Below are 18592 nucleotides of genomic sequence, written 5' to 3'. Positions count from 1 at the left end.
TAAGAATAATTATTCGTTCCTAATTATTAAATCGAAAGTTGTTATAATTTATTCTCATCAAAACTTTGATTACTTTTGATAGAAATAATTTCTATTTTTGATGAATTTTTCTGGCGCGAGGCTTCATATTAAAATATTCGCCAAGCAACTTGTCATACGTTGTTCTAACATTTAAAATATATAGAGATTTGATTTCTTTATTTTTAAATTTTAATCTTTATTTCTGTTGATTGTAAAAGCAAGTATTCGATTACTTGAAATTTTTTTTTTTTTTTAACTTGTGAAATAAATATTTTATTCCTTTCTCCGTAAGAATACTTTAAATTTTTAAAAAGCTTATCGTGAAACAGTAACAAGTTAAAAAAAAACTCAGAAAACATGTGCAGCAAATATTTATCTTCTCTCGCACAAAGTTACCCCATTTTACGGTAATCATTTAAAAGTTTCAAAAGGAAGAAGTTATATAATGCAAAAGGGGTAATTTTGAAAAATATAAATTCCACTATCTCAATTGTTCTGTATTCCACAATCCTTTTCCTTTTTATTTTTCTAACTTTTTTTACATTCATCCTTTCCTTATTTTGGTGTATTAGGATTTGGATAACATTTTGTCTATTTAACATGTATTTAACTATTGATGCGTTACTTTTCCAGATGAGAGTAAGTGTGTAAGTTTATCTTGCTAATTTTTAAATATAGTTTAATTTTCAATTGAATCAAAAATGTTTCATAAATATATTTTTTGTTTGCTAAACCGAATTCAATTATAAAAGTTTCAAAAATTCCTCCCATCTTTCATAGGTGTATAGAATAATCCTAGAACTATAATATAAATATCTATCAGTTTAAAATAAGTTTTTGAGGGATACCTGAAGGCTTAACTGATTTCAAATTAATGGTAATTAATTTCGCTTATTCTAATATTAGCAGCTTCTAATAATAGCAGCTAGATTCTAATATTATCAACGTCGGCAGTTACGATTAATTTAGGGCAATTTTACAATTTGTGTTTTCAAGCATTATTTTTAATTGAATGAAGTATCTTATGTCTCTCTTTAGCTCTCATTTTTCTTACAAATTCTATTTTGCTTTATTTGAAAAAGACGAAAAGTTAGTAAAATTTTAGGAAGAAGATGCATTTTATTTTAAAAAAATGCTTCGAATATTACCCCGGGTTGTTTCTACATTTCGTATTTTTTCGCAATCGCTTTGAAAACAATTTTAGCCAAATTATAACTGGAATAAATTTATAACGTAAACTTAAAAATGTTTTTCGATTTTCACCATTCATTTTTCATGTCGATTTTTCCCGGTGAATGTCAAAAATCACATAGTCGCTTTGATGATATAGTTGTTATCTCCGATTTGATATTAATTTATTCGTTGATATTATTATATTTATTGGATATTTTAATGTCTGCTGAGAATAGATTTGGAGAAACATCAGTGTTCCGGATAAATGCATATTGGGTAGTGGCACTGAACGATAAGAAACTGTGATGTAGGGTATACCGGGCTGTGGCACTTAACTAAACCTATTATATATTTCGAACACTTACTAAAGTGACTATGTGGTTGCCAAAACTCACCGAGGAAGTCAACAACCACCTCGGTGGTTATTCATATTAACATACATCTATGTATACATAGCGTAATCGATATTAAATACCTGTTGTGATGTGGGTCCAGTTCTGTTATTTTTGATCCATTCTTTTTCATAGTCCCGGCAATCTGTTTTGTACGGAAGCTTCAGCTTATGATCTTCTTCCTTGAGTATAAAAAGTGTTAGGTACATTTGTAGTTTGTTAAAGATTGAAGAAATAATACAGTTTACCAATATTATAATAATTGTTGCACTACTAAGAATGAAAAAAATACGCTTCTCGAAAAATTGCATAACTATTAGTGATACTAGTGATGCTTAAGATATTGTGATTAATATGAACTACTGATATATTGTGGTAAAAGGTACTTCATATATGTAATGTATAATGTATATGTAGTTAGAAGTCTGTTGTGGTTCACCTAAACGTGATAATTCCCGATTTTACAATGCTGAAAATACCAAAAAATGCCCCAATGAATCACAAGTAAGTCTGTTAAATTGATCTATTTTTTTTCCAAGAATTATGCTACTAATAATTAAGTAAAGAACACTGAAAAACCTTTTTTTTTCATCACAAAATTCAATAAGGAAAATACAATATTTTTAATTCAATATTTTTAAGTAAGAAAGTGACCAAATTTCAGAACTTATTAAGTATATCTTGAGGGCCCTCTATTTAATCCAGATACCATCCAACTTGATAAAATTTGTTAAAAATTTGTGTTTATTTAGTCCTGTATTTAGTATTATATGGCAAGTTAAAGCAGAATTCAAATTTTTATCACTTAACGGTTTATGTATCATTTTTGTGTGTTTTAAAACTATCCTTATTAGTTTTTATACTGGTTCATTGCTTTATTGTAAGAACAGTGGAAAAAGTAGTTATTGTTTTTAAAATTTACGGGAGTGCCTCAACTTTCATTAAGCTCTCTAGAGGTGTAAATTTTTTAATTATTTTTATTATGATCGTCGTCGAACAGCCAACCCTATTTTGGGTTTACGACTACTAATGCTCCACTTCATAGCCTTGTAATTTTGAACCCAATTCAGAAGACAAGGGAACTTCTAGACCAAGTATTCGGAGACATTTGCCTTCGTGGAGGATTTTTAGTACTCACGGATTTTGAGACTCAGAAAAAAGACTTCGGTGTGAACTATTAAATTGACAGTTGAGGATTGCTTTATTTTAATTTTGTGGCGATATCATAGACTAAAGTAGCGCTGTCTTAGAGTTAAAGTACTGTCAAATCCATAATAATAAATGTGGTCTTACTTGTTGCTTATCATTTTTGTGTGAATTTCAGTAGATGTATCGTATACTTTTCAACTATATTAAGCTTATAAAATAAATATTTTCTTTTAATTAAACCTATAATTCCCTCTTATTTTTAAGGATGATACAGTATTTAATTTAACACATTAATAACAAGGAAATTGTTCAAAAGAAAAAACTCAAAAACTATTTAATTATCATTTTATCAATGCACTTTTTAACTCAGGATATAGCTGCGTACTATCATTAACAAGGAAAGAAAAAGTACATTACGTCTTTGGAAATGTAAAAGGGAAGCCAGCAAAAGGAAGAATTGCAACCTACCAACTTGACGTGTATTTTATATTCCCTATTTGGCACAAGAGCAACTCCGTCAAAATTTGGATCAATTAATGCGAATGGGGAGTGTATCGAGAGAAGCGCACGGGGTGTTGAAAAATAATCATAATGGTCCGTTTCATCTAGTAGAACCTCAAAGGATTCAGCAACAATCGCTCTTCCATCAACTAAAAGAGAAATAAGATTTCAATAACGGTTACAATTTACATGACTAATCCAGATTATTCAAACCTATGCACAAGTAAGATATGTAAAATAGATATAGTACATGTTAAATGAATGTGAAAAACAACAAGCACCCTAAACATCCTTTGTATCCTACTTTTGTCGCCAGGAAAGAAACAGGCTCATTTTTCTCACAATTCTTACTTATTACGGTAAGGACTTCAGTTTCAACTTGATATTATCGTTCATAATAATTTTTAAATTTCATAAAGTTAATCAGATGCCAATCACTGGTCTGGTGGCTTCTGTGCTGGACTACGGGGCCAGTGGTTGTTTGTTCGAATCTCACCGTAGGCATGGATTCAACTTTCTCTCCCTCTGTGTTCTATGTCCTTTTTTCTGTGTGATTTTGTGAATGTAACCCTTCCTATAAACGGGTTTCTAGTTGTATGACGTCGGCTACGCTACTCTATCGCAGTGGCTTAGCTGCAGGTGCCCCCTGGGATTACGATAAGAGAGTAGCAATTCTAGCATTTTTGAGGCTAATAGGAAATAATGCCTGCCATTAAAAACCCAAGTGCCTGCCATTAAAAAAGTAATCAGATTACGAACTGAACTGAAAAGTTGGAATGGTGTAATCTTCCTTACAGTCAGCTCCATAATTTGATACTCAGCATCAACAAACCTTGTACGAACTCTATCGCTGCGCATGGGAAACCTACGACTTATTTAATGTCAGACAAACCTAAGTATCTGTAAGAAAAGTGGCCTTACTAATTGCTCGGTGCACACGCTTTTGTTTTAGTAATACTCTTATACATTTTCTTTCTTTTTCTTTTGTTTCATATGTATTGTTTCATATTATGACTACGCCGTGATTGCTTTGCTCTCTATTTTTTATTCACTTAAACTAGCATTTTATTTAATTTATGAGCATGGAAGTATTTAAATGAGTTTTTTTTTTCAGTAGAAAAATTAATGTATTTACCTATTTTTTCCGGTGTGGTCTCTTGCGAAGCTGGAATGAAATACAATAAGTTAAAAAATGTTTCCCGGTATTTTTTCAGATAATGCATGAAACAGTATTAGTAATAACATTTTGAAACATTGTTTTTTTTCAATTAGTTATTAAATTTAACTCGCTGAGTTTCAGAACTGAAAGTTGTAATAGGCATGCTGCTTTACAACAAAGATCTGGTTTTTCCCCTGATACATACAACTTTCTCTTTTCTGAAAAATATTTCAGCACAATTCTATCTCATGTAGATTTGTTTCAAATCCCTATGCTTGGAAAGTTGAAAGTGCAAGTTATACTATTTTATTAGAAACTATTAAATATTCATAATTTCCAATTTCTTTCTAAGAAGTCTTATTATTATTATTTTATAATAATTATACTAAAGCATTTAAATGTAATTAATCACAAATATGTATGCTGTCAATTAACATAGAAGCAAAATAAATTTTCCAAAACATTTGTTATTTTCACTTTTAAATCAAGATGTCTTTCTTATGTATTGTGTTAGAGTAACATAGAAATATAATAATTTTTAAAAACAACACAGTAATTTTCTTGATAAATCAGTTGCAATTCTTTTGAAGATTACGAAAAGAAACAATATGGAAAACAACCCACAAGCAAGACAGGCAATCTATTGTTAAAGAAATAAAATTTGCTGAACTCTCAAAACACTATTTAACGATACGATTTTATTGAATGGAAAATAACAACAGGGACTATAAAACTCAAATATCAAAGTCCTCTCAATAACTAAAATGAGTGACATTTTTGTAAATAAATCGATAAAATAAAAAATAAAAAAAACTTAAAAATGCACCCAATGTGCGATCATATGGCACCTATTATGTGACATTTGGTATCGGTATATTGCAAAATAGTACAAGAGTACAAAAGAGATCACTGAAATAATTAGAATCTAGCAACGGCAACTGCACACGAAATTACTAGTCTTTTGCAAGACTTCAAATTTATTTTGGCTTCAGGAACACAATTAAATCCAAAAGGAAACCAAAAGCAATCACATTGCAACTAATGGAGCAAAAGTTCACAAAAGCAGTAATTACCTCCGGTGAGCAACAAAAGCACAGCAGCCATAGCTAAAAATATTGGTCAAAATGTACCATAATAAAAACAAGCAAATGAGCTAAATAGAAAACCAAAATACTATCACTCAAGTTCGCTTTCTCTAAGATTACTGCATATGAAAACTACCAATTACTTTATGTATTTGAATCCTAAGTAATTTATCAATTAGAACACTTAAAGATAATCCATTTTAGTACAAAAATAAATTGATAAATGGTCAAGTGGATTATACGAATAGACGTGATAATGAATCATCATTCATAAAAGTGTTTCATTGACGAAACACTAAAGAATCCTAAGTTCACTTGATAGGAGGTAGATCATACGCTTTATAAAGATTGAATTATACAGTAGCGACATGGTCTATGCTCATCGAGTAATAAGCCGAACACTATCTATAGGTAACAGATTTGTTCTTTACTTTAAACAACATAATGATTTACTTTACCTATGTTTGTGAATAGGGTTGAAATATTATGCATATATATATATGTAACCTTGAATGATCAGAATCAAAAGACTGCCAATTTTCAACGGTGAATGTCACCAATCACATAGTCGCTTTGGTGAATGTCGATTGGCAGATTTGATATTTTATTTTATTACCGTCATTGAACAGCCGATCCAATTTTTGGGTTTACCACTACTAATGTTCAACTCCGTAGCCTTGTAATTTTGTACCCAATTGAGAAGACAAGGGAACTCCTGGATCAAGTATTGGGAGAAATTTGCCTTCGTGGAGGACTTTTTTGATGGAACTAACCCGCATTTGCGTTACATGGAGAGGAAGACCACGAGAACCACCCACGGTTAGCCTGACAGGAAGGGAACTCCAGCCCACGATCCGTCTGCCACTGAGGATATGTCACGTCAGCACTGTGGTTGGTGCAAGCTGGATGCGGAATTCGTATCAACTAGCAATCGCTAGGATCGAACCCTGGTTCACCTCATTGGAAGGCGAACCCTCTATCCTCTGAGCCATCGCGGCTCCCGATTTGATATTAATTTTATTATGTATTTATTCGATAATATTATTATATTTTTTCGATATTTTAATATGTGCTGAAGATAGATTAGGAGGGACATCAGTGTTCAGGAGTGCCGGGCAAATGCATACCGGACATAGGCATTTAACCTTAAAAAACATCAGTTCAGGGCTTATCGGGCAAATGTGTACCGGGCAGAGGCACTTTTCCTTCAAAAAACATCAGTAAAACAGGACTAAAGAGAATAGAAGGGCTGGTTCACTCCTTTGAAGTATCTCTTGCCGCGCCGATCCTCCCACGTCACTCTAGTGTCGTCACTTTGGCGCAAAGCTCGCACTTTTACTTCAAGAACGGAGCGTTTGGCCTTACTAGCTCTAACTAATATTGGATCTTTTCTTTTTGCGAGATATTCTAAGACATTTGTTATTTTCTATAATGACTTTCCTCAGTTTTTGCAGTGAATTTACAAGAATTTAAAACTATTATCGAAATGCCAGTTTGCGCGATTGCAACTTGCAAAAATTCTGATATAAAAACAAAAGGAAAAAGTATAATTTTTCGCGTGTTCCCTAAAGTAAATGAACAACTATGTAAAGAATGGATTCCGAAATGACACAGTTAATATAAAACAGCAATACGTTTATTCTGTCGTTTATAAAAATTCATTATCTAAATAGAAACCGCCTCGTTACTTCATAAAGAAAGGCAGGTGAAAAGAATTAAAAAATAGATAAAGTCAAAGAAAATTAAAATGTAAGTAAAAAGTATAAATAAAATATATAGTATATAGTTGAAATTCTCCTAATTTCATAACATATTTTTTAATGTAGTTATTCTAAATATTTACGATTTTTTTTAAAAATTATATTCTCTTTAATTTAAATATCTATAAATTATATCATCGTAAATTTAAATGTCTATAAATAATTGTAAAATTTCTAATGTCATTATGAACCTAAATTATTATTTTGTTTCAGTAATTAGCGTTTAAGGTTGATGTTTCCTAATGATGAAGTATGAACAGATTGCTATTAACGACATATTTTAAAATCAGGGATTCTAAATTTAACTTAACTTACCTTTATAAAAGAATATGTAGATAAAAAAAAGTGTCGATATATGCCTTCATTTTTCTTAATAGTTAAAGTTAAAACTGAACTTTTTAAAATAAAGTATTTATCGCGTCATTTTCACCAACTAGCAAAACATTTTTATAAGTTTAAAATGGTATTTTTTTAATATAATAACCAAGAAAGTTTTTTTTGAACTATGTTTATGAACGGAAATAATGTGTTAATTACGTAAAGTTTGAAGGCTAATAACCAGAAAAAGTCTAACTTATTTTTACAAAGAGAAAGATGCAAAGTTATCATATCTTTGCTTGCGATCTCCGAGATCTGTGGACACAGTGACGTCATGAGGAGGGAAATCGTAGCTTCAGCTCTAAGAGCGGAGTGAACTAGCCCTTGTATTCTCTTTAGCCCTGTCAGTAAAAGGTATACCGCACAAATGCATACCGGGTAGTGGCACTTAACTAGACCTAACATATATTTTGTAGTTTAGTAAATGAGATAATGGATTACTTTATTTATAATTGTGACTTTATCGAAATATTTTAATTATTACAGTTTTAAAATCATTGTGAAGTTATAAATACTTTATTTAAGAAATGAAAAAAATTCAGCAGCTATTTATGATACATTTAAACAGTAACTTTTATGTATGACAATAGCTGTAATAGTTTTGATGGTAAAACAGTACAAATGTATGACTTTTTTATCCTGCGTAAAGGAAGAGTGCAAAGACCATAACTTCCAACAGGCGATCCAGGCAACATTAAAATAGTCAGAAATAAGTGTTTGTCTTGAAGATGAAAATATTTGAACATAAAAACACCAAGTACGATTAAAATCCGCGTTGTATCCTGCAGAACAAAAGGGACAGCCGGGATAAGTAGCACCAATTCGATGTGTCTTGTATAAAAAGAAAGCCTAAGTATTTTAAAATGTAACTGTAACAGTTTTGTAGAAACAAAAGTGTGCGTGCAAGACTTCACTGAGCATTTTATATATTATCAGTACTGCATAGCTGAAATACAACAATAGTAAAAGATAAAAATACATACGAAATATTTTCAAATGTTTCTCGATTTCAATTTTTTTAGTTGTCTCTTTCGTAATTGCAAGATTATTCATAAAATAGCAATGATGCACTAAGCAGCTAATATAGAATGGTCCCTCTAGACGTTCTCTGTTAAAAACAACAACAACTTATTATTATAATAAAAGAAACGAAATAACGATATGCATAATTTATATACATGTGATGAAATGAAATGGAACAACAGGAGTAGAACCATTGATGTTATTCAAATAGTGAACTCGCTTCCTGGTTTTAATACTGCAAACTTGCACTGCTTCTGGTGCCGGCTATTTATACTTTCAGGATTCAAAGTAGTATCTTAACTTCGCAAGATCTGAAAATAATAGTTACTCTTAACTTGAACACGGATGGAATAAAAATAAGTGTTTAAAAAGAAAAAAAACTTATTGTTGTTATTAATTTGACACCAATAGAGTGAAACGCTTTTTTTCTCTATTGTTCACTAAAAAAATCCGGCTATGTGGAGTTTTTAAGAAATTTTTTTTAAAAAATTTCACCGAGCATCTTTTAAGAAAGCGAAATGAATGATTAATTTTCATTCAAATTTTCAATACCAGGAACTTCAAAGGATTTGAATTTTTAAGCATCAAATTACTAGGAGAATCCACAGTTTGAATAACATGTTTCAAATATACTTTTTTGCCCCATAATATCAATCTCACTTTAAACGAAATAAAAATGAAGGAGCTGAACAGAGTTTTAAGTGAAGAAAATGTTGTAATCACAGATATAAACTACTTATAACCAAAGATGCCATGTTAAAAATAATTAAAAATTCTTTATACTTTATTGTGTTATATAATAAGTGTCGATAAAATATTTAATTTTATGGTACAATTTTTTTCTGTAAAATTTTAAACTATGTACTTTAAATGAGAAAATACAAAGTTAAAATGAATTCAATGAAATAGTTTAGGAGTTATAAAATTTTGAAGACATCGGAGTTTTAAATTTTCATTTGTCAGGAGTTATATTCAAACAATTTCGTACACATTTTCTGTTTTGTCATTTAATATTATGCTTCTAAAATTTCTCTAAAAAGTTTCATATCCTAAAATAGATAATATTTTTGACTATTACGCACTAAGAAATAAGAATTAAGGAAAAATATTAAAAATTATGCATTGTTAAACTACTTTACGGTAAGCGTAAAAGTACTACTACAGGGTATTTTTTTCATAATTATTATCTTAACTTGTTTTCAAGATATTCCTGTCCTCGGCACTCTTTAGCCACTCCAAAATACTCAAAAAACACAAAAATAAATAGCCAAAATTTCTACAAAAAGTGGGTGAATAGAACAGATAAGGAAGCCATTGAATTATCTAACCTTTCTAATGAAAACTTAAATAAAGGAAAATAAATATCATTTTATATATATTCTAGTCAGATAGATACAAAGGTTGCAGGCCTGGGAAACTCTCCAGATATGCATGTATACTCACAGGAAAGATCCAGGTATACTCTAGGTCTATATTCATTCATTTATTTATGGTGTGATTCTTAAAAATAGTGGATCAAATTACTGGGAAAAGTACCGGCACTCCGGGTACTAGTACTTTTTACCATAAAATCTCTCTTTACTGGAACAAACAGTTTGATGAAGCGTGTTTTTTACAGTAGTATTTAATGAATCACTGCAATTAAAAAAATATTAATGTAAAAATTACCTTAATATTTAAATAATTTTACGCTAAAAATGGATTTTACGGATGCTGCACTCAGGGTGTTAATACTTTTTTACCGTGCTAATACTTTTTTCCTGAGTTTTGTACAGCTATTTCAATTTTCACTATATTTCAGTTATCGGAATTCGTAAATAGACTCCAAGTTGAAATTTTATATCTTATTTTATATCCGTAGCCGACTCAATTTTGAGTTTACGACTACTGATGTTCAATTCCGTAACCTTGTTATTTTGAACTGATCCAGATGGATTTAAGGATCTCGATAGATTTAACGTGCATCAATCACTATTTACTACATGTGAGGGGGGGGGTCTTCGGCCGACGAGGATCAAACCCACGAACTCTTGGACATGAGTCCAGTGACCTACCAACCAGGCTAGGCTATCCCTGCCCTTCCACGTTAAAATTTTAAAAAAAAAACACGTATAAATTAAATGTTTTATGAATGTTTAAACTTTTTGACGGTATATTAAGTTTGCGTAAGTTGTTTAACAATGGCTATTATTTAGTTCGGGATAAATATACGGTCAAAAATTTTTTTTGCTTTCATTCCAAACATTTCAAATATTTCATTCTTTTGCCCCGATGAAAGCAAATTTATAACGTCAAAAAATCCATTTTTTAAAGAATGAAACGTAAATTTTAAAAAAATGCCCTTTTTAGATATCTTGTGTAATCTATAATGTTTTATTCAGATTACTTTTTTATATATAAATTTCGAAAGCCATGCGATAAATTTTCATTCGCTATAAGGAGAATTCCTTCCTATAAAAAACTGATCTTACGCTTGAAAATATAAAATGCCCAATTGATGAATATAAAATGCCCAATGGAAATATAAATTTTGGCCCAATTGTGAAAGGTAAAAGGTGGACCCGAAACTGCACTTGAAAACCTTTGAAAACCTTTTTCTTTTGCTATCAAAATTTGATAGAGGCTTAAATTATTATTATTTTTTATTACAGTAGTTGAACAGCTGACCCAGTTTTGAATTTACGATTACTAATGTTCAAGACCGTAGCATTGTAATTTTCCACCAATCCAGAAGACAAGGAAACTCCTGGATCAGTACCCCCAGAGATATGATCTATTATGGGAACATGGAGGACTTTGAGAATCGACAGATTTAGCATGCATCAGTCACCATTTACTTCAAGAGGAGTCTTTGGCTGACGGGGATCGAACCAACGCCCTCTTGGACATGGGACCAGTGCCTACTAACCAGGATGTCCTGACCAAATTATTTAGTTTATATTTCTATTTAATATAAATAAACTCTAACTGATTTTATTTAACATATAATTTTTTTCAAACCATTCTTACCTTTTTCCGGAATCGCCAATTTTTAAAAATCCTTCTGGATTGGCATTCAAGAAATCCACTTTTCTCCTGTTATAGTCCACACCGTGAAATTGCAGGAATGGTTGTCCGGGAACCTAAATGTATTATAAATTAATAAACCATTACAAGATCATTCATCGATTAATTTATAAGAGAAAATTCAGACAACATGACCATGAACTTATATAAGCATAAAATGTCAGTTATTTATTTTGAAGAGATTTAGAGTCTTCCCTATTGACAAAAACTTCTGCATTGAGTGTGCGGTAACATATTTATATGCAGAAGTTGCAATAGTATGCTTTCTATTTCAGAAGAATACCTAATACTGTAATAAGTAATGAAATAGCTACAGTACTAAAATAAAGCACTTGAAATTAATTAGCCGAAGCTTTAGTAATTAAAAATTCATTTGTTGGAAAAAAAATTTTAACATTAAATTTGATAAAGAAAAATATTTTTGATTTTTTTCCAGCTTTTTCAAATAAATTGCCATGGTAATAAAAATTTTCCAAAAAAGAACCTTGGTAAGTAAAATGAAATTTAAAATAATAACCAAGCATTCAGAAATTTTAAAATGCAATATGAAATAAAATAAGATTACATTTTACACAATGTTCTAAAAATTCTTCTTCTAAAAATTTTCGAACAGGAATTCTTAATTTATTTATTTAAATATCGGGAAATCAATAAAAAATAAAATGTCTGAATTTAAAAAAAAAGAAGAAAAAAAGAAAAGAAAACAGGTTTTTAATATTTTTATTTAAAAGTTGCAATACTGTTTTCCGTCCGTCAAAATTAGCTTCATTGCATCATTTTTCTTTTTTAAATATTGGGTTTGTAACTAGGTTTATGACAGAAAGTAAGATTCAGCAGCATCTGTAGTTCTTTACTATTAAGTTGTAGCTATTAGTTACTATTATAACTATTAAGTTACATTTAAGTTTTTTTTGAAATTGATTAAAAATTATTGACTTCGACGTAGTTCTGGGACAATCTATGTTTTAGTAGGAATATTTAGAATTTAAGCGAATGCTGGCCAAGAAAGTTTCAACAAGCTCAGTTCGAAAGTAATAAATTGTTTAACATAAGAAAAAAACTTACATAAAAATTAGACATATTTAAATTTGCTCCACAATAAAGAGGGTACTTGATGCAAAATTTCTCGGGTTCATCTATGTGTTGGCATTCGTACTTGTATTTTCTACAAAAGGCACTCCTCTTGACTCTAGAAAGGTAAGAATGAAAAAGAACAATAAAAATGAATAAGTGTGTGGTGCATACCATAGCAAGGAATACTTCATGATTATCACCCTATATACATAGTTTCAGAACATTTATCCATAATGAAATGAAAAAACTGTTCTCGTTGGGGAGTGCAAACTGATATTTAAACAAGAGCAAATAGTAAAAACCTAAAGGAAACCTAAGGAAATGGCAAAAACCTAACGCATTTTAAACGAGGAATGCGAGATTTTAAACATCAAATTTTTTTTAATTGTTTAAGGAAATTTATAACATGAGAATGGTGGTATTAGAGCCGCTCTCAGGTTTCAAACAGAAGCTAAACTACTTTTATCCTCATTAGTTACATTAATACAGTGTTAATACAATGCTCTAAAAACTAAAACAGAACGTTCAAAAAATGAGAAATGAAGGGGAATTCTGAACTTTTAAATTATGAACTTAAATCTCGAGAAACCGATAAAAAGTAAAATATTTGAAATTAAAAGAAAAAAAAACAAGTCTTTCATATTTTTATTTAAAAATCGTAATACTGCTTTTCCGTCCCTCAAAATTAGCTTCATTGTGTCATATTTACTCTTAAAAAAATATTAGATTTGTAACTAGATTTATGATAGAAAGTAACATTCAGCAGCTGCGGTCTAATGTTTCACAGAATATGATGTTGTAGAATCCAGAAATATTTTCTCAAGGAACGTTTTTTTTCCTGATTAATACAAAATAAAGTGTTAATATACGATTTAAATGGTGCAATTTTAAAATTCAATTATCTTACAGCAAAATTTTGTGTTTTCACACCAAACAAGAATTATTTTCATTTCCAAAAACACCAATAGTGGCGAGATTGGAAAATCTAAAATTAAATCAAGTAGAAAATCGTGCAGAGAACTTATTTAATATTTGGAGCAAGCTAATGAGAGTTTGCTGTTATTTTCTACGTTCATATTTATCAGCAGAAACAAAATTTCGTCGTTAAATATGTATATATGAAGAGGGGAAATGAGTCAACACCTCCTGGAAGAAAGAAGGCCTCATCACGGATCAATTTAGTAGTCTGAGGCAAAGAGCATAAACTGCGCAGTGGATGAAAAATAAGTAAGATGTCACGACGCTCGGGTAACTAACCTGCTCAGTGGCGGTAAATACGAACGATGTTGATGAAAAATGATGATACGAAGGTCGTTTTCACTACTAAAAGGATCAAATTTGTTGTATATGGTAACCCGTGGTGAAGTAAGCAAGTGTGAAGACGAAGGGACACTAAAAGAACACTGTAAGCAATTATAGTGATTGTTTATTGAAAAAATTGAGATTGTAACCCGTAATACATCTAAAATAATGTATAAAATAAATTATAATATAAAGTCTAGGAAATTAATAAAGTTTAAGTGAAAATGAGTAAGTACAGCGGGAACGGGGAGAGATAGCGGTCAGAAAAGAAAGATAATATATTTATTAGTCAGAAGCGCGTGTAAAGGGATGTGAAAATGGAACAGCAGCCCTTGGCTTTCAGCAAAAGGGGTCCTCCTATGGAAGATTGGGACATGATATGCTTACCAACCTTTTAGCCGAAATATAAATATTTGTCACCCAACACCGAAAGAAGCTGCTTTTTTTCCACTTGTATAGACACTAAGAATTTCTTTCTCACATATCCGCAAGCATAATTCGTTTTATAAAAGAACTGGTTAAGTATTATTTCTGGTTTCGATGTTCGAGACAAATCCTTGCATTGAAAACGGAGCAATTAAGAGGCTTAACTTACCCCGTATTATTGTCTATAGCTCGTCCTTACAAAACATTCTGCAATAGGTTAATGCAGCGTCTCTAAACTGTACTTGTAAGTGAGTTAAGATCTCTGTAGTTTTTTTTTCTATACGAAATGAAAAAAAAATTATAATACGAGCAACGCATGCTACGTAACATATCTTTCAACTGTAATTCGTGTACAAAATAGGATAAAATAGTGGGGAGAAGAGAGTTGATAATTCATCCATGACACATGGACTGTCAATTTCCACTCCTATTAACCCAGTGAATAACTACTTTTTACTTTATATAAATAGAATAGACGTCTCAAGGTTACGCGATTCTCCCTCTCTCCACACTTTTACCCTCACTGTTACCATGGTTACGAAAAAAATCTTGCTTTTTCTTCATGTCAATACGTTTCAGTAAGAAGGGGGAACATACTGGCGAGGAATGAAAGCAAGATTTGCTGATGCGGAAATCTTGCTCTCTACAGTAACGGAGATAGAAAAAATGTGAAAAATGGAGAAATCGCTTAACCTTGAGACTAAAGTATTTACGAAGAACATATAAAAATTACCGAATACATTTGAATCCATCTAATTTTTCTTTTTCTTCCTTTTTTTTTTAAATTGTCAATACTTTTTTCCTGTTATGCTTCCTAGAGGGTAAACTGAAACATAATACTCACGGATTAGTATCGCAGATTGTCACAGCAGGTCTCAGGACGTAGTCTGGTTCCTGTATTTCTATATCTACAACTGTCGGATAGGTGTAGAAATGGGTAATAAACTCCGTGATCTGGTAAGCGAATCCACCAACACAAACCATGAAAACAATACATTTTGTCACTTCCCAGAGAACTCTGCGAATTTTCTTTGAACTCTCCGTCCCGCTACAAACTTGTTTGTTGCTTGTTTTCTGCAAATCATGAAGAGTTTTAAAAGTATAAGATAAAAAAGTTTTTTTCGCTTTATTCTCTATCATTAGCTTTATTTTTTTCGTAGAATATGCAATGAAGAAATTATTAAAGTTTTGTCAAAAAAAATACCTTTTTCATGTTTTTTTTAAAACTGTTAGTTTAGCATAGCGTCATTTTAACCGTCTGGTCGCTTGCGACACCTAACGAATACTTTTCAGTAGTTGTCAATGAATCCATTTCCTTTTTCGATATTTTGTGAGCTAGTTTCGTAAAAGTATTTCAGCAGAAGTCCGCTTTGAGTCATACGGAAAAAGGAGGTCAAGACTCCGTATACTTAGCTAGACAAGCTGCTACCCAACGATCTGAAGCAGGGCGAGTTTCAACCCGCCCGCCACTGAGCACCGATTTCCAGTGCTCTGCGATTACAGCTCAGTGTCCATAACCATTGAACCAACTCGGATTTTGGGGAGAAGTTAAGTATGTCTTAATGCGAAGCACTCACTTGGTATTAGTAAAAATTGCTCATAACATTAGACGGAGTATTTTTTTTCCTAAAGTTTTCAAAACTATTTACTTACGGAAATTTGAAAAAAAAAATTATATTGATTAAAAAATTATAGAATATATTTGATTTTCACTAGCTCACATTATTCAAAAATTATATCGATTAAAAAAATATAGAATGATTTTGGTTTTCACTAGCTGACATTATTCAAAAATGATATCGATTAAGAAAATATAGAATGATTTTGGTTTTCACTTGCTGACATTATTCAAAAATGATATCGATTAAAAAAATATAGAATGATTTTGGTTTTCACTAGCTGACATTGTTCAAAAATTATATCGATTAAAAAAATATGGAATGATTTTGGTTTTCACTAGCTGACATTATTCAAAAATTATATCGATTAAGAAAATATGGAATGATTTTGGTTTTCACTAGCTGACATTATTCAAAAATTATATCGATTAAGAAAATATAGAATGATTTTGGTTTTCACTAGCTGACATTATTCAAAAATGATATCGATTAAGAAAATATGGAATGATTTTGGTTTTCACTAGCTGACATTATTCAAAAATGATATCGATTAAGAAAATATGGAATGATTTTGGTTTTCACTAGCTGACATTATTCAAAAATGATATCGATTAAGAAAATATGGAATGATTTTGGTTTTCACTAGCTGACATTATTCAAAAATGATATCGATTAAGAAAATATGGAATGATTTTGGTTTTCACTAGCTGACATTATTCAAAAATGATATCGATTAAGAAAATATGGAATGATTTTGGTTTTCACTAGCTGACATTATTCAAAAATTATATCGATTAAAAAAATATAGAATGATTTTGGTTTTCACTAGCTGACATTATTCAAAAATGATATCGATTAAGAAAATATGGAATGATTTTGGTTTTCACTAGCTGACATTATTCAAAAATTATATCGATTAAAAAAATATAGAATGATTTTGGTTTTCACTAGCTGACATTATTCAACCTGTTCAGAATGCATATATTTCTCATTGTAAAACCTGTGGTTTCAAAATCTTCAAAGGGACGAACAACTCAAAAGATTGTGTTAAATATCACTTAATTTCAAGTTGACATTAAATCGAGCGTTCATATAACACTTTAAAGTGTGTAGTTGAATTTAAACACAAATAATGGAGATTGATTAATTCAAACTCACTCGCAATTAAATAGTTTGAGAAATACTTATGCTTTCGAAAATACCGTTTTATAGCATAGTCCTTGATGTCATGGGCTGTTGGCTATTTACAATTAAGCACGAGATGACCTGCATTTGCTGATATATATATATATATATATATATATATATATATGTGTGTGTGTGTATATATATATATATATATATATATATATATAGTGACCTCTCACTTATGCACCACCTCTTTTATGCACCTTTTTCATTTATACGACGATTTTCATAGGTCCCAGTACATTAGATAGGAAAATAATGATAAACATCCTTCGTTTATGCGTCGCTCTAAAAGTCAATTTTTAGGATAACATTTTAATTTTTTAATCCTTTAAATATTTTTTCTTATTTAAAAAAATGTTTTAAATTAAAAATGAAGCAAATAAGCAATCCTTGTTACAGATGAAAAGAAATATATGTTGCTAGATCCTATTGAATTTGCTTCCCCCTGTGATCTTTTCATTTTTGCTGTTTCTGGAAAGACATTCTTTCTGGAATTTTGAATAGGGTGTCTTATCTGTTACACCAACAACAATGAAAGCCCATTAATCTTTTAGAAAATGACCATTCCTCTTGTCCAGAGGTTAGTTTTACTCCCATGCTGTTTTCCAGAGAAAAAAAAGACACCTGGAATACGGAAGATGAAAGAGACCGCGATCACTTACTTGCAGTCAGATGGACATTATAAGTAAATAAAAGGAGGTGATCTGTTTAGTGACATTAGTAATCGAACAACTTATTGTGCAGCATATTATGACGTCAAGTACTTTTCTTAGAAATTCATCATGTGATGTTTCACCCCCTCCCATAAAACTCAAATTTTTGTGAAGAAGGGTTCATTTATATCTAACTAAAACTTGTGGACGATGAGAACGTGGTGGATGATACGGACGGAGGATGATAAAGTTCCTCCAAATCACACAACAGTATTGGAAGCTTTAGACACTATTTCTGACTATTTACAATTTAATTTTGCTTCTGAAATTCCCCCTTATCCTATTTATTTGAACTGGAGGAAACTGTTTTTGAAATAAGTCGAGAAAAACAAATGCAAACATGTACATATTAAGATTATTTTGTAAGGAAATAAATTGTCTTAAGGTATGTTAAATTTTTTCTCTATATAAATATATTACTAAATACCAAAACAGTATAAATATTAACATTTGATCTTTAGAAGCATATTTATTCATATTCTCACTGCAATTTACGTTGCGTTTTAGAATATTGAAGTTTTTCACTTATGTGCCTTTTCCTCTTAGCCCCTTACACCGGT

General features: G+C 30.7%; 1 long non-coding RNA gene across 1 annotated transcript in view; it reads right to left on the bottom strand.

Moving 5' to 3' along the window:
- The window catches only part of LOC107436726 (uncharacterized), a 29000-nt gene extending 13423 nt beyond the window's left edge, over window positions 1-15577 (bottom strand). The window contains exons 1-7 of the long non-coding RNA XR_006225720.3: window positions 15354-15577; window positions 12773-12896; window positions 11651-11763; window positions 8602-8726; window positions 4372-4401; window positions 3204-3385; window positions 1670-1768 (exon numbers count right to left, since the gene is read on the bottom strand). This is a non-coding gene — a long non-coding RNA (uncharacterized LOC107436726). The remainder of the gene's footprint in view (window positions 1-1669; window positions 1769-3203; window positions 3386-4371; window positions 4402-8601; window positions 8727-11650; window positions 11764-12772; window positions 12897-15353) is intronic.
- Window positions 15578-18592: the final 3015 nt, after the last annotated feature.

This window comes from Parasteatoda tepidariorum, chromosome 8 (genome assembly GCF_982258835.1).
Source record: "Parasteatoda tepidariorum strain Cologne lab strain chromosome 8, Ptep-v5.0, whole genome shotgun sequence".
NCBI classification, from domain to species: Eukaryota; Metazoa; Arthropoda; class Arachnida; order Araneae; family Theridiidae; genus Parasteatoda; species Parasteatoda tepidariorum.
Note: the sequence above shows the minus strand (reverse complement) of the source record. Positions and strands in the feature narration are given on the sequence as shown.